Source organism: Nesoenas mayeri (assembly GCF_963082525.1).
Source record: "Nesoenas mayeri genome assembly, chromosome: 2".
Classification (NCBI taxonomy): Eukaryota; Metazoa; Chordata; class Aves; order Columbiformes; family Columbidae; genus Nesoenas; species Nesoenas mayeri.
Genome location: NC_137543.1, coordinates 161181235 through 161195112, shown reverse-complemented (window position 1 = coordinate 161195112; position 13878 = coordinate 161181235). Strand labels below are relative to the sequence as shown.

Below are 13878 nucleotides of genomic sequence, written 5' to 3'. Positions count from 1 at the left end.
ACCAGCTCTGTAAGTATGTAAATGAATTACTCTAAAACCACCTAATTGAGGATCGAAAATATTTGCCATCTTATCCATGTTGATTGTTGGTGTACACGTATCTGTATGTCTATTGAGATGTGCATGGGTATACTGCAGCCCAGCTCTATACCCATCACCATCTGTTGATTTCCAAACCTGGCAAATCAGCTGCATCATATAATGCTCGTAAATGCATTATATGAAAAAGGAGGAGCAAATGAAGGGTATGTCACACCACCACTAGTAAGCAAGAAAGGTGTTTCTATTCCTGTTTGAATATTTGAAAATGCGTGTCAGCCTGGCAGAACGTGAGTTGCACAATGTTGAGAAAAAAACAAGGACCAGTAAATAAAGCTGCAGGGATATTGCGATTGTTTCTGAAATACCACTGAACCATCTGGAATGACTGAGAAAGCAGAACTGGCAGCAGTATAGCCTGAGCAATATTAGTTCATCCATTGTCTAGGACTGTTCAGGTCTTGCACACCACATAGTCACAGAGTCTGTAGACTCTACTCCTTTTTTCTTTTGATATGTTTCACTTGAATTGGTAGGATGATAGGAACCAATTTAACACCTATCCAGCAACACATCTCTTTCTTAACACCTGTAGGATGTGGTTTTCTAAAATCACCTTCTCATCAACATGATTTCCACAAGCCGTGCGTTAGACATGCGGGCTACAAACCCATCCCAACTGGGTTTAAATCAGTGACTACATCTGCGTAAGGAACATTGCCCAGCACAGAAAATTGGTTCTTTGTACATCTTAGAAGGGTCCTTGGCTGGTTGAGCATGGGCCAGCCAGTCCTGTCTCTCTCAAAGAGTTCCCAGAAACGTTTCAGGAGAGAATAGAGCCAAGGAAACGTCTATAACTGAAAACAGAGAGATAAGTCCTCTGGAGGGTAAGAGAAAGGACGAGGAGAGGCACAGGCCACTCCATGCCAGAGAACCTTGGGGTCAGAGAGCTGTCCCAGATGTGGTTAGTGGAGACATGGGCAACAAAATCCAGAGGTTTGCCAACAGCTGTGGGATCTTCTTTCTTCTTTTTCAGTGTTTTGACACTGTTTCATGATAATAACAGGGGTTCAAGTGTGTTTTTGGCAATTCATTAACAACATTCACTAAGAGCCATCAAATTTGAAGACTTTCTGCCTCAAGAAGCTGTTGTGCAGCGAAGGACTGGAGTCTGGAAAAGTAATCAGGGAAAATGGTACTCCAATCATTTTCATAATTTTCCATATGCTCTGTCTGAGACAAGGTCCTTGTCTGGATGGACCTTTGGGCCAGCCCACTGTAAACACTAACATTGTATTATTACATTAAGATGATTCACACAAAACAGGCTATTAAGATTAGTATCCTGATCCATGTACTCTCTTGCCTTAGTTTTATTCTTGCTTTCCATTTAGTCCTTTCCTAAAGTACCATCAAATCATTCAAATGCCTTACAGGGAGGATGATGATAGTACAGCAACACTATAATTGTTTCAGCAGGATAAACCTTGAAGTTCTTGAATTCTTTGTCCTTGCTATGCCTTAAAAAAACAAAAATAAGTTGTATGCAGAATGTAGAGGAACGTAAATAAATCACTGTTAGGGTGGCGTTTCTTGATGAAGCTCCTTTGTCCCAAGGCAGAAGATATTACAAAAATAAACAAGGGTTCTGAAACAGAGTTAGGAGCATTGTTCAGCTCTTGAGGTTGCAAATATATATGTTCAGCCTCAAATTACTCATGTACTGTTATTTTCACAGTCATAAATAAAAAAAATTAATGACCTTGATTGAAGAAATATAATTGCAGTTTGCCTAGAAGCTTCAGAAATGTTACAAAATAGTTTTTGGTCCACAATGTGCTATTGCTTGAACTTGATATTAGGGAAGGAACTAGATCTCTGAGTCACCTCCAGGGAGACACAGAGAGAGGAATTCCTCAGGCCAATGGAGCAAAGAGCAGGCTCATCCATGGAGCAAGAGGATTGTTCTGAGCATCATTTGGCATAATGCATTGACCAAGGAGGGAATTCGTTGCTTTCTTGAGAATCAATAACCAGCCTTGATCTACATATGGAAAACCCAGGTTCATCTGGCAACGAACTAGTGGATGGAAGGATCTCATGAAGGCTTTCTCTTTCCATCCTTACAATCCTTTCTATTTGTGAAAATAGGATTCTTTGTAACTTCACCAAGAGGACAACATTACTGCTGTGTGGTGCTATTACAACAGAAAACAGATACTGTGTTGTTTCCGAGCTTACCCACATGGTGGGTCTAAGTTTTACCTGATTTATCGTTGGTTCTGTGAAACGACTATTGTCAAAGTCTTCTGAGGCACCCAAGGGGCTTTAGTTGCAATTATTTTAGTTGTTTATCCTCCTGCCTTTCTGTACTGTTTATTATACTGAACCAAACCTACCATCACAATTTGGGATACCATTAGTACAGTGGTTTACGAGCCCTGACCTGCAGTCAGTGATGGTCCGGAGTCCAACAAAACCAAAGTTCTTGTGATTGGGTTTAAATTGACACTGCGAGGATCTGCTGATCCATTGGAAGGATCAAATCCGAAAAGGATGGAAACCACTGGCCTAAGGGGTTCCCTTGTGAGCAGCTGCAGCTTGGGCTGCAAGCCTGAAACGCTGAGTTCTGCCTGCAGCTGCACCTGGGCACTGCACTGAAGTCAATGGAGAGTTGCTTTAAAAATCCTCTTTTTCTGTGGATATTGGAAGAATTTTAGACCAAAAAAAAAAAAAAAGTGTAACCGAAATAAAGTCCTTCTCTTTGACTTCAAGTTGACTGTCTGCTTTGCACCTTGCTGCTTAACCTACGCACTGCACATCTGGGCTGATGTGCTCCGAAATCCCTTTTTAACACGTTACTGTTGCGATTCACTCATCCCAGGCTACGTAACTTGTTCATTTTTTAAGAGAAACAAAGTCTCACATTTTTGAAAGGATCAGACAGAAAGGTCCGGGATATTGAATGAGACAGTCAATAATAGGGGAAGGAATCAGCTACACTAGGGGAGAAAAGCAAAAACCACCCAGCACTGTTCCAGCCAGGCAACAGGAACCTCTTTCTAGTTGTGTCTTAGATCTCAGGCAGAGCTTTGGGCAAGTTATTTAGTTGCCTTGGTTGGTAATACCCACCTTGCAGCGAAAAGCTAAATATTCTGAAGCTCTCCAATGGAAGATTGCTTCAAAGCACAGAGAAGCTTAGATCTCGTAGTGCTACCCTTTTACTGAAGAAATAGAGCACATGAGTTTGCTCCCTAACCTTTTTGAAGTTCCCTGGTCAGGATGACCATTGGAATTAACCATCTTGTTGTTTTTATTCCGTGTCACCATCGGTTAGTGTCAGTTTTGGGCTGGCCATGTGTTTTTCAGTGCAAATTCAAGAGAGCACAAACACACAATCATCTGCCTTTGCAACCACCTCAGTCACTCCAGGAGTGGAGTGTAAACCATTTGCATTTCATTGACACAATTTAGGGGTTTTTTTTATGTCCAAGAATTGCTCATATTAAGATTAGCTTCAAAAATTCATGTCAGACTTTTGCATCCCCCCTGTTGCAGATTAATTTTCTAAGAGGGAAGAAGCAGAGCAATGCTCTTGTGGTTTATGCCACTGCCTTGTAATGTACACAAATAATAGGTTTATGCTTCTGAGTGGAAAATATAGATTTACTTTTGCAATAAAGGCCATAAACCACCTTACATCCTTTCAGAGCAATGAAAAGTGACTTATCTTGAATGTTTCATCACTTGTAAGTCAATGGTTTAATGTATTAACCAAAGAGAAGTTGAATCCTATAGAAGCACTGGCTGGTCCTAATGCTTTCAGCTTTTAACCTGCTTATCAGGGCCTCCTGCTTTGCAAAGCTGTTTTCCTAAAATGCTATTGAACAAGTTGAAATGATAAATCTGGTGCTAAAACGAACGCAGAATATTTTCCTCTCGGGGAAAGAAAAAAAAGAAAGAAACCCAGATTCTCTCATCCTACTTTCATGTGGTTCTGTCCTTCGTATAGGATTGTTTAAATCCTCCTTCACACCTTGGTTAGTACATATAAAATTCATCTGTCGTGCCCATCAGGGCTCATTTATAGCTTTCTCATCCCAGGCCTGCTGAACTTTTGAATAGCACATCCCTTTGACATCTGCTGCATATAGAAATATTGCAGTCGATGTTGTTTGGGAGGGCTGCAAGAAAAGAAATTAATAAAATAAACATTACAAGAGACTTTATCTTACAAACTTTGGGGGGTTTCATTAAATACATATTTAGTTATCATCTAAATACATGTAAAACAGTTGTATAAAACACCTATGTTTAGGTGTGTAACCTTATTAATTTGTATTTCCATCAGAACTGATACTCTTGCTGCTTATGGATTCATATATTATTTAATGACATTTTCTAAAATTTCTGTAGTGTAAACATTACGTAGTATTGATTTAAGCATTTAAAAATTCAGCGGAAATTTCTAAACTGGGTGCAGTAAATTGTTTGAGCACTTGGTTCATCTTCCATCGTCACACACTTATCATTCCACCATTTAAAACAGGTTTTAAAATATTCCAAAAATATTAACTCAGGATAGATAAATGGTTATATTGCAAATGTGTTCCAAGATAAACATTTGAAAATAATTTTGCCCTTTACTTTCCCAGTAAGAAATAAACTCTAATTTCTGAACAAATTTTGTTTAAACCCACCTAATTCTGCAGTAAGTCCTTTGACTCTATTGGAAATTATGCCAGATTTTTACATGCATAAATGAGACAAAGCTCTGCAAAGAAGACATAGATCTCTAGGTCAGATATTAACACAAACTTCTCCTTAATTATGATGAGATTTGCTGTTTTATTCTAGTGCCATAAGAGAGCCCTTGGAAGTTAAGTGGAAGGAAAATTACGTTAAACTATTCCATGTAATATTGTAATTTCTAATTTGCAGTCAGTGCAATTTGGGGACACTATTGAAAACATCAGCACTAATCATAAGTAGTTTAATAAATCATACAGACACTACAAGTTCCCCGGGCAAGAACTGTTTGTGAATTTATAGATCTATTTTTAAGTTGCAGTTCACTTTCAATTGTACCATCTGAAAATTACCAGAGCTTATTTATTATAGGCTGGCTGGGAGATTGCAAACCAATTGCTGGAAAAATTACTTTGAGATTAAAACTAAGGGGTTTTTAGAAACTTTACTAGTTTACTAAATAAAAATTGGGGCTTGCTCTTGTTTTTTCTAGATCTCAGATGGGTCCAGAGTGTGTTCAGAACAGTCTTAGTTTTATTCCAGCAGTTAGGATTGGAACCTGTATCTTTCTTATTTAAAAGAAAAAAAAAGTCAATTTTAAGAAATATTTGCAAAATCATTACTTTTATTTTGATCTTAATATGTATCAACATCTTCTAGTTTGTTATGGGACAAGCATCAGGAAAAATTGCAAATTATAGCAAAAAAGAGATGGAGTAGATAGGTGTATTACAGGGCTCTCCTGGGTTTCCTGGGGGTTTTTTTGGTGCTGATTTTTCTGTACTGATGATAATGATTTTAGTTTCCATTGTTATCATCTTGGATCTTTAATCTAGGCCACAAAAGCTTGGAAACTGGTCAGTGCTTGGGGAAACTCTTTTCTAGTAAGTGAAATCAAAGTTTAAAGAATTTCAGCTCTCCAGGTTGTTCCAGATCAAGGCATTTTCAGATTTCTCGCACCTACCTTATTACATTAAAAAGCAAGAAAACAAAAAGAATAAGCCTTGTTTTCTATCTTTGACATGCCAAACAAAAATGTTAGGATCTCACAGTAGAAAAAAAAACCAACAGTTTCTGCAATATTGTTCTCCACAAAATAGTTCATTTAAAATCTAAATCGTTCCCTGCTCAGAGAGCACTTTGAATGCTCATTCTTGGTCAGAAACATTAAAGATGATGCTGGAAATAACCACAGAAAGCATGGATGGGATGGTACAGTTGGTTGTTTTTTTCACTTCAGTTTATTTTGATTAACTGAGCAAAGTTAATTTAATCATTTCAGCTTTTGCCTTTCTTTAACCCCATGCTGTTCATACTGTTTTCTTTGTAGTCACTGAACAAGAGACTAAAGTGCCCAAGAAAACCATCATCATGTAAGTGCTGATATATTTCTTTTGGTAACATTTGTGTTTTGCCTTGCTGCCTATGCATGATCCAATAACAAGCTTGTGTCTATTGGCCATGCAAGAGTGTTCATTCCCATCCCACCAGATCTCATGTATTCTGTGCTATGCAAAATGACCACCTGAAAAAATAGATAATCTTACCCTTTTTAAAAATAGCAGCATTGGTATTAGACACAGTCTGGGTCAGGATTTTATGATATTACATGCAAAAAAATTGCACAGAATACTGTCGGAGGGATCAAGGAGGTAGAGTCTGACTCTCAGTGTCGAAAACAAATCATCTCTGAGAACTGGCTACTTGGCAAAATGTACAAATACAACAAATATCTCATCAGCTTACGGTGATGCCTTCTGGCTTTCTACTTTAAATTTTTCAGGAAACCCTTTTATGATGAAGCAGAAGGAAGACGCATATTTTTAGCTCCTTCTGCCTCTGCATTTCTAATATGAAATTTTGTCCTGATAATGACTTGGGCTTTTTGGATACTTTGAACCTGGTTTATATTGGGTGTCTACAACATATAAAGGTTAATTGCAGCAAAAAATCAGTACTTTCTGAGTCATACGTAGACCAGAAGCTCATAAGCCATTAACACCTTGAAGTATCTTCTTACTTTAAGTATCATGAACACATAATAAGTTGTTTCAAGAGCTGGAAAGGAGACATGGTCTGTCTGTGGTAGGCCTTCAGAGCACCTCCAAGCTATTCAAATCATGCCCTAATGGCAGTAGGTGACTACACAATGGATGTTTGGGGGAAATGCAATTCCTCAAGAGTTTTAATATTACTAAAATCCATCCTTGACTTGAAGATGATTATTGAGTTGACCTTTTTTTACTTTTGTTAGATGGTGAGGAGCATGGGTGACATGACAGCGAAACCATGGTCAAGCATAGTTTAACTTTTATCTCTTTTATTGTTTTGTATGATAACCATTAGTTATGATCCAGGAAGGGGTTCTGGGTTCTGCCTTTGCCCCTCTCTCTTCAGCACAGCAGTTCAGTTAACATCTCCAGTCATTAGACTCTTTTAGACCCGCAAAAAACAGAAAATGAAGGTGTTCCTGCCTATACTGTCTCAAGGACCAGTGTTCAGATACCAGTGGGGTAGCTAAACAGAGAAATGTATTTCGATATCATGTTCAGAAACATCCTGAGAAAGTCATGAGCAGGGACCAATCACTCGGGCCATATCTAAAACTTAGTAAATCTCATCTAACTACATCTCTGTGCCTGTAAATCACTGGGAGAGATGTTTTTATCTTACATTTCTTTGCAGTCAGTTTATAGTCCTCCTTTTCCCTTCACGATTGCAGATCACAAGCAGCATCACTAATACCGGTTGGTTAAATACTATTAAAATAATACAAAAGACCATCAGTTAAGCTGATTTCCAAATTTCTGACATTTACATTCCATAGACTGTCGCTTTGGAGAGCTCAAGAAGCGACTCCTAAATTAAAGGCTGCTGCCCCAAAGGTGGTTGGTACATTTATGAGGAAGATCTCGGAACATCAGAAATTCCCTTCCTTTTGCTACTGGATGGGGTCGTGAGCCCATTAGAGAAGATCTCAGCTGGAAGTGGGATAGTGGTGATGTAAAGTTTGGGAATAACCCTCCAGGGTCACGTTCCAGATCTCCTTAATGTACAGCGAGCTGAGGAACAGAAGCAGCTTTGAAACTACCACCAGGAAATAACAGATAAGTTAGACATAGGATTCAACAGTATGTATATATGCAAATCCAAGAGCAATAAGACCATTTTAACCTTGCAAAGTAGAGCAAAGTCCAGTGCAAACACACAGATTCACACCTATCTTTATCTAATTATTAGTTTTCTGTAATTTAGAAAAGCGCTACGGTAATTATGAAGACTCTGCATAGAGCTTAAAGCTCTATAGCAGTGTCAGAGAGCAGACAAGCCCAACATGAGATGGAGGATGAGCAAAATGCTGAGAACTTTGGGGAAAGACTAAAGCAGTGGAAATGAGCAATAAAAGAGAGGGTGCTCTGGAGGAAAAGAAATCTCACCGTAGCTGATTCAGTCCTGGACTTCACCTCATCCTCAAAGGGAGAGATTGATGCTGGAAATAAATCTGATCTCCATAGATATGAGGAAGAAATTTTTTGCAATGAGGGTGGTGAGACCCTGTCCCAGGTTGGCCAGAGAGGTGGTGGATGAACCATCCCTGGAGACATCCCAGGCCAGGCTGGACGGGGCTCTGAGCAACCTGAGCTGGTGCAGATGTCCCTGCTCATGGCAGGGGTGGCACTGGGGGAGCTTTGGAGGTCCCTTCCAACTCAAACTATTCTGTGATTCTATGATAGGACTGATAGATGAGAAAAGCTAAAAGATATTTAAAACGATCAGTCTTCCATGATGGTTAGACAAATGCAATAGGAGAAACAGGCTCCCATTTTGGATGAACTCCTTCCACTCTTCTCTGTATCTCAGTGCAAGAGCCAGAGTAGAGATGGCTGGAGAGCAGAGCTGGTGACTTCCAACTCCATGTGTCTCTGACTAGAGGCTGGTGAGGAGAAAGAGACAAATAAAAAAGCTATTATCTGGATTTATAATAATTCCTTCCCACTTCAGGACATTGTTTTCACCCTTCAGTTAGTTCTTTTTTAACCCATTACTTGGAGGTAGGGACAGAATATCAACACAGAAATAAAACCAGTTTTACCTGTTAGTTCCACTGAACCAGCTGCCTCCACTGTAGAGCATCAGCTTCCTTGTGCTTGCAAAGCAAACGCTGTCTTTGCCTTCAAGTTTTTCCAAATAACAAATGCCACCAAAAAAATCTGCAGGAGAAACTGCATGTTAAATGTATAGCTGAATAGCATTGAAGTCTGGGTTTAGGTGTTCCTGTCCCCACATTTTAGAACCATTTGATCCAGCTTCATCTGTAGCTCATTTCAAGTGACGTTTGTCCTGGCATGGGAGCAGAAGATTGTTTTGATACAACCTGTCTATTCATACAGGGATGCTGAGAAGTCCCAGCTGCTCTGGATGTCAAAAAATCTAAAGTAAGGCCAGCAGAAATATGCTGAGAAATGCATCCCAGACTGGTTTGGTGCTCCTGTGTCAATTGGTGGTAGGATCAGGCTGTGTCTGCAATAATGATATTATGAAGAGCAAAAATAAGTACACTGTGGCATAGCTGATTTGTGCAGAAAATGTTCTAACTTATTCTTCCTGGTCTCCAAATGCTTAGTGCCCTTTTAATGTAACTGCTCAGCATGTGAAAATGCAGATCTCTTGTCTCAAAAAGTCTTTCATAAATAAATTGGAGATATGTTACATTTATTTTAAAAAAGGAAGCTGCTGACCCTACTGTAATAAATGACATTTTGCCTTTGAGTTTGATAAAGCCAGGATTTAGCCCAGGATACTCAGGAAAAGGTTAAACTCCTTGAGTGTTTAAAATCTTTGGGTCAAACTGGTATATGAGTCCAAAGCAGCACAATAGGTGGTCAACACAAGCACATGAAATATAGCAGAATCCAGAGGAACATTTCACAGAATCACAGACTGGCTGGGGTGGGAAGGGACCTCTGGAGATCATCCAGTCCAACCCACCTGCTCAAGCAGGGTCACCAGAGCAGATCACACAGGAAGGTGTCCAGGTGGGTTTGAATGTCTCCAGAGAAGGAGACTCCACAACCTCTCTGGGCAGCCTGGTCCAGGCTCTGGCACCTCAAAGGAAAGAACTTTCTCCTCATATTCAGATGGAACCTCCTGTGTTTCAGTCTGTGCCGGTTGCCCCTCATCCTGTCATTGGGCACCACTGAGCAGAGTCTGGTCCATCCTCTGACACCCACCCTGAGATACTTATAAACATTGGTGAGATCCCCTCTCAGCTTCTCTTCTCCAGCTGAGCAGCCCCAGCTCTCTCAGTATCTCCTTGTAAGAAAGATGCTCCAGACCACTAATCACCTTTGTAGCCCACCACTGGACTCTTCCCAGTAATTCCTTGTCCTTCTTAAACTGAGGAGCCCAGAACTGGACTCAGCTGGACATACTCATTGTGTGTTCACCTGGGGTCCACCTGGGGGAAAGAACACTGAGGTTTTCCCTGGATCAGAAAAAGTAGGTGGAGATGGGCATGTGGGTGTGTGCGTTGCCTGTGTACCCCTTCCAAAATGACACGCTTCACCAAAAGCTGGAGTGCTCACCAAACTAACCCCACTGTAGCACCTTGACCGACAATGGCATGTGCTGATGGAGTGTGGCTCCCCGAAAAGTCTCGTCTTCCCGCCAACTCCATTTCAACCCTTTCTGTCATCAGAGAGGAAACGATAACCACTGTGGTGAAGAGCCCAAGACAAAGGGGAAGGGTTTCTCCTGCACGTTCTTCTTCAGGTCATTCGCCTTCCCGCTCCCCGAGAGCGGAACCAACTCCAGAGCCAGTTTATGTCTCAAAGATCAGGCAGCCTGTCCACAGGCACGAGCAGGAGGCGACGCCGAAGTCTGCGGTTCCCATGCTTTTTGTCACAGAACCTGAGGAAAGGCAAGGAGCAGCAGCTAGAGATGTTGTCGTAGAGACCAAGGTGGAAGAGAAGAAGCCCAAATGGGTGGAAGTGGAAGAAATAATTGAATTCAAGGTGAAAAAATCGCCAAAACCTGCAAGGAAAAGAGGCTCTTCCCCAGCAAAGCAAGAAAAAGATGACTCAGGGGTGTTAACATTCACTTTTCCTAGTTCAAGGCCTAGGCGTTCCCCAGAAGATGATCCAAACACAAACAACTCCAACAACAAATTGGTGGAACAGTCAAAATCTTCACCTAATGACAGTCTCTCGGAACCTGATATCCAGCCCCTGGTGTATACGAGCGAGCAGGAAGGACCTCAAGTCAGCAATGAAGACAGAAGCTCCCCATGTGGGTCTGAACAACTAGGAAATACTTCATTTATGGATTATGGAACCGAAGGAAGGAGTTTCCCACAGGAAACAAGTGCTCACTACGGGTCAGATGTGGCTTCCCCACTCCTTGCCTGTGGGGGTGAACCTTTGTCCTTCAGTTTTGGGACAGCTGCTGCAGACCAGCATCAATTTCTGTTCTCACCAGTGAGTCCAGAGGTTAAGGAAGAGGTAGATGAATTAGACGTCTCTTGGCCTGTTGGAGAGGAGGTACCTGAAGTAATGCAAGGTGCCTTTCCAGAACAGGATAACATTGTCATAGTTGATGAACCAGAGGAACCACAGATAGATGACATTAGCACCCGGGAACGCAAAATCTTAACCCACAATGGCAAAGTATTAACTTTGGAGGATCTTGAAGATTATGTTCCTGAAGAAGGCGAAACCTACAGGTGTGACGATCAGAAACATAAAGCAGAGAAACCCTGCGAGATCTCCGTGCTCCAGACAGAGATTAACGAGCCAACGATTGGGAAGCCTGTGCTACTGAACCTGGGGAGACCTGTGGTGTCCAAGCCCAGGCAAACATTTTTCAGCCAGTTTGAGGAGCACGTACCTGGAGGCATGTTCATGACAGCGTCCAGAGTAACTGGTGTTCAGTCTGTAGGTCCCTCAAACATCTCTTTCCATGTGAGTGATGCCTGCATGGCGGTGAGGCCTGGAGTCCATGCAGCAACATCAGCAGCTTCTCCTGGTCCCTCCTTCACGGTGAAACCATCTTTCTGCACCGAAGTCCAACGCTCAGCAGACAACGGACAGTCAAGTTTTAAAACTGAAGTTTCCACAAGAACCCTCAGCTACGGGACTGTTGGCGAGCCTGTTACCTTGCACATCAGCACAGAGGACCTCTCCCAAAGCTGAGCAGATGCAAGCATAATTTTCAACATAAAAAAACCCCAGCATTTTAGAAAAAAAAACAAAAAACAAAAAAATACGATAATCAGAATTGTTGTAGGAGGGGGGAATTGGTGGCAAAGATTACAAGGTAACATGTATGAGGGAAATATATCTAAATACGATATGTCGAGCTTTTCCGGTCTTAAAGGGAACACGTCTGCCAGATCAGATTGTAATTTTAAAAGCTTTGATTAAGGTGAATATATATCATTCCATAGCGGAGCAGTGATGGTAGGTTTAGGAAAAGCATGGTTCTCCTGCCTATGACAAATATAAATGAATAAGTGCGGTTTTGTCCACAAACTTAAAAAATATTTCAAGTGCCAATTTGTACCTTATGGTGTGGCAAGAAGGTGAAAGTTTTTAAGCTTTTCAGCATCCTTCAGCAGCCCAGGACAGGAGGACAGTTTCCAGCTATAGTGATCTCCTGTCACCGTGTGTGCCCAGAGGTCATGAAGCTTCACATGGCTTTGACTCTGCTGTACACTTTGACACCAACTAGCTCCATCAAAATCTCTTCTTAAACCTTTTGACATGCACAGTCTGGTTATGTTGTTTTGAACTTCTGCCATGGAATGAAACTTATAGAAAATATTTCATTTACGAGGGATGCACAGGGCTGCTCAGGCCTTTTGGTTGAAATCCTAATTCAACTCAAGTCAATGGTGAAAGTCCCACTGACTTGTGGAAGCAAGGATTTCATTGTTCTCTTCTGCTTTAACTAAGAAAAGACCGTATTTCTAAATCCACTTCCTAGTTGCCTAAAGATGTAGGTTTCTTTATTCTGCATTCTAGTGTAGTGGATTTATAAGCCATATATTTTAAAATATAGATTTATTTAATGTGCACCAAAAGATAAAAGTGCTGCACAAAAAGACTTCTGCATCTATAAGCAAATGTTAACACATACAAAGAACCACAAATGTGGTCTTTGTCAATAAATATTACTGGGAGAATATTTGGTCTCCTGTACATGCCAGTGGTGAAATATCACTGTTAGCAGATTGATGGGTAATGTCTCCTGTATATGCTAAGAGGAATTCACCACTGAGGCACAGCAAAGTAGATCTTTCCCATAAATGCCTGGTTGAAAAATATACCTGTTCAAAATGTATTGGGCTGCTTGGAAGCACTGCCAGTTGCAATTGCATCATATTACTGTAACCGTGTTCGTTGAGCTGTCCTGTAGAGGTTAAGCCTTCTGTTGAGTTTCTCTGGAGCTTATTTTTCCTTTTTCTGATTGAGAGGAAGGTTGAGATGCCCCAAGCGTGGCCCATTCCTGTTGGCTTCACCAAAAAGTAGATGTTGCACTGACCTTCAACAGGTTGCTCAGCCCTGGAAAGAAAAAGAGCTCATAGGCCCAAATATTGGTCCCGGTTGAAGTCAGCTGGAGTTTGTCATTGATCTTGGTAGGACCAAGCACTGGCTCTTTCTATCTGGCAGAGATATGGGGTGAAAAGTCCCAACACCTTGTCCCAGCTGAGTTGTGTACAAGCGTTGCAACAGAAAATGTTTTCATTTAGTTGGTGTAGGGAAACCAGAAATGCCGAATTTCCAGCTAGCATGAAAAGAGAAGACAAAGTGAGTTTCTGCCTTGGGAATGTATGTGTGATGTTGTCTCAGTGTCTCCCAGCTGGGGAATATTGTGAAGCTGGTTCTAAGGTCCTCCAGGCAATATTCCCGCTGACAGGGACTGAATTCATAAAAGGTGCTTGTAGAAAAGAATACACTATTATTTTCCTCCTGTGGCTCCACTGTTACTATATGCTGACTCAAATGAACATATTGATTTCACAGCCTTTTACTTTCAATGTCCAAAAAGGGCATAACGTGTAATATCACGTGCACTACCTTCATGATATAG

At 41.1% G+C, this 13878-nt stretch overlaps 1 protein-coding gene across 1 annotated transcript in view; it reads left to right on the top strand.

Annotated features, from left to right (window-relative positions):
* The window catches only part of OBSCN (obscurin, cytoskeletal calmodulin and titin-interacting RhoGEF), a gene marked incomplete at both ends in the record, with an annotated part of 192075 nt that overhangs the window by 147346 nt on the left and 30851 nt on the right, over positions 1 to 13878 (top strand). The window lies entirely within an intron of this gene.